General features: G+C 46.7%; 1 pseudogene; it reads right to left on the reverse strand.

Moving 5' to 3' along the window:
- Positions 1–1,952: 1,952 nt before the first annotated feature.
- Positions 1,953–3,362, reverse strand: LOC122904620 (annotated as a pseudogene).
- Between the last annotated feature and the right edge of the window lie 316 nt (positions 3,363–3,678).

The raw sequence follows: 3,678 nt of genomic DNA on the forward strand, positions 1-3,678 counted from the left end.
GTCTCCTAACCTGAGGGTTTGCCATAGGAAGAAGAGCATGGTGTCTTTCTGGGGACAGGGGATGTTCTGTTGTGTGGCTCAGGGACCACATACTGTATCATAAATTGGTATTCCATAACAGGCCCCTGAGGACAGATGCCTGAAAACCTAATCTAGAGTTCCAATGAGTTCCTAGGGGCATGTCAGGTTTAATCTTCTGACTCAGGACAATTGATTTGGCTGTCTCCTGGTTGTATGTGGTCAGAGCGTTTCAGACTGTGCATTTACGTGCAGAGGGGCCGTCAATATTGGTGAGGGCTCAGGGGCCTTGCAGGTTTCTCCTGATTTGAAAGGTTTGGGCAACTGTGACGGGTACAGTTTCCTTGGGGATGGCAGCCACAGTCCTATGGTTTGGCTCCACAGACCACATCATTTAGGGCATGTGAGCCATGGTTTTGGGAGACAAGTCTGCAAACACAAATCAGGTTAGGGTTAGTGGCGAGGTGATCTAAGGCCAAATTTCATACCTGGTATGCCCCTAGGCCCAAATCTTAACCCTTCGTGGGATTTTCCAGGCACCCAGACCTACAGCCCCTCTCTGGAATCCCTGTTTTGGGGCACCTCTAAGATAGAAAACAGCAATCTTCCCTTCCCTGAGAAAGCCACCAAACTCTGGGGAGCCACCAGGATCCCTAGATAGGAAAAATCTCCCATGGACTAATGAGATCACACATGCATTCTGAGGCCATCCTGGACACACAATCCAGATACAAAAGCCTGTGCTACCACCTTCGAGTCAACCGATTTACAATTCCTGACGAGCTGCCCTCCAGGTCTATGCATTGGGTCTGAGATCACCTGGCAACTAACCCTAACCCGAGTTTGTGTTTGCAGACTTCTCTCCCAAAACCATTGCTAACATGCCCGCCAGGATGGGGTCACTGGAGCCTCACCACAGATGTGTGCCTGCCATCCCCAAGGAAACTGTGCCCATCAAAGTTGCCCAAACCATCCAGATTAGGAGAAAAATGCAAGGCCCCTGAGATCACCCCAATACTGGAGGCCGCTATGGATGAAAATGCACAGTCTGAAACACCCTGATTACCTGAATCCAGGCAGGCACCCAAGTCAATGGTCCTGAGTCAGAATATTGAAACTGACATGCCCCTAGGACTTCACTGGACCCCTAGATTATGTTTTCAGGCATCTGTCGTCAGAGACCTGTTCTAGAATACGAACTTATGATACACCATGTGGTCCCTGAACCCCACAACAGAACATCTCCTGTCTTCAGATGGAACCCGTGCTCTTGGACCTGTGTCAAACGCTCAGGGTACATGAATCCTACAGGGCCCCATAGCCACCAGCACATTCTAAGATCTCACTGGTAACAAACCTGCATTGTGCTCCATCTCCATGAGCCTCCATGTCAACTCAAGGCATTGGTACTTTGCCCAAGAGCCACCAGAACGAATCTGCCCTTTTCCTCAGCTGCAATGGTCAATGGAGGTGTGCTTTCCAGGCATCCATGTGGGAGTGCTCTGCTACCCAAACCTTCAATATGGGGAGCCCTACAGTAAACAAACTAGACTTCCCCTGTCCGTTAGAAGGAAACTTTGCTGTTTAGAGCATCTAACAAACCCCAGCGTGGGAAATCCTCCATGCCCCCCCTTTTTTTTTTCTCATTAAACTTTTGTTTTAATGGGTCTCAAAATTCTGTGACAGATTTTTGGTCAAGTTGTTTCCATTAAAAATTACTGATTTTAAAAACTAATGACTTAAAACTGCCACACACACACACACACAAAAATAAACAAATGGTCCACAAAACATTCTCCTTTCCTTCTGAAGGTTTTATGATGCATTATTATCATTAACCAGTCTTTTACTATTAAACTTAAATGGCCAATTGACACAAACAGTTCTGAGACCTTTCTTCCACCACTGGTTAAGACTGGGATGGTACGTATTGGGTATAATATTCATTTAGCCTTCTGAGCTTTCTGGGAAGACTTGGTGACCTTGCCAGCTCCAGCTGCCTTCTTGTCCACTGCTTTGATGACACCCACAGCAACCGTCTGTCTCATGTCATGAACAGTGAAACAGCCCAGAGGAGGATAGTCAGAGAAACTCTCAACACACATAGGCTTGCCAGGAACCATATCAAGAATGGCAGTGTAACCAGATTTCAAGAACTTGGGACCATCTTCCAGCTTTTTTCCAGAACGATGATCTATCATCTCCTTCAGCTCAGCAAACTTGAAAGCAATGTGAGCTGTGTGACAAACCAGCACAGGTGCATATCCAGCACTAATTTGGCCTGGATAGTTCAGGATAATCACCTGAGCTGTGAAGCCAGCTGCTTCCATTGGTGGGTCATTTTTTGCTGTCACCAGCCACATTGCCACGACGAACATCTTTGACAGATACGTTCTTGACATTCAAGCCCACATTGTCCCCAGGAAGAGCCTCACTCAAAGCTTCATGGTGCATTTCAACAGACTTGACTTCAGTTGTAAAATTGACTGGAGCAAAAGTGACCACCATGCCAGGCTTAAGGACACCAGTCTCCACTCGGCCCACAGGGACAGTACCAATACCACCAATTTTGTAGACGTCCTGGAGAGGCAGACGCAAGGGCTTGTCAGTTGGACGAGTTGGTGTCAGAATGCAATCCAGATCTTCAAGCAGTTTGGTTCTACTGGCATTCCCATCTTTACGGGTGACTTTCCATCCCTTGAACCAAGGCATATTAGCACTTGGCTCTAGCATGTTGTCACCATTCCAACCAGAAATTGGCACAAATGCTACTGTGTCGGGGTTGTAGCCAATTTTCTTAATGTAGGTGCTGACTTCCTTAACGATTTCCTCATATCTCTTCTGGCTGTAGGGTGGCTCAGTGGAATCCATTTTGTTAACACCAACAATTAGTTCTTTTACACTCAGTATGTAAGCCAGAAGGGCATGCTCACGGGTCTGCCCGTTCTTGGAGATACCTGCTTCAAATTCACCAACACCAGCAGCAACAGTCAGGACAGCACAGTCAGCCTGGGATGTGCCTGTAATCATGTTTTTGATAAAGGCTCTGCATCCTGGAGCATCAATGATAGTCACATAATACTTGCTGGTCTCAAATTTCCACAGGGAGATATCAATGGTGATACCACGTTCACATTCAGCTTTCAGTTTATCCAAGACCCAGGCATACTTGAAGGAGCCTTTTCCCATCTCAGCAGCCTCCTTCTCGAAATTTTCTATAGTTCTTTTATCGATCCCACCACATTTGTAGATCAGATGACCAGTAGTGGTAGACTTGCCCGAATCTACGTGTCCGATGACAACAATGTTGATATGAGTCTTTTCCTTCCCCATTCTGGTTTAGGATGAAGCGGTGGTTTTCAGGACACCTGTGTTCTGGAGGCAAACCCATTGCGAAAAAGCCTCCATGGCCTCTTGATGACACCACTTTATTTGTCAGTCATCATAGACACAAACTCCAGCGTGAGCAAACATCTGACATAACCCTTACTCAGGTGCTGGATATTCAAATAAGCTGCTGTACACTGAAACTGCCTTTTGTTTGGCACTGAATTGAAAAGGAGCTTGGGTTTACAATTTCATCCTCACCCTCCAGGTCTGCAAGTCCTCTTGACAGTGAATTCTGGAGCCACAACGCAGTATTCTGCCTTCCCCATAGAA

The sequence above is a fragment of the Neovison vison genome, chromosome 4, assembly GCF_020171115.1.
Source record: "Neovison vison isolate M4711 chromosome 4, ASM_NN_V1, whole genome shotgun sequence".
Lineage (NCBI taxonomy): Eukaryota > Metazoa > Chordata > Mammalia > Carnivora > Mustelidae > Neogale > Neogale vison.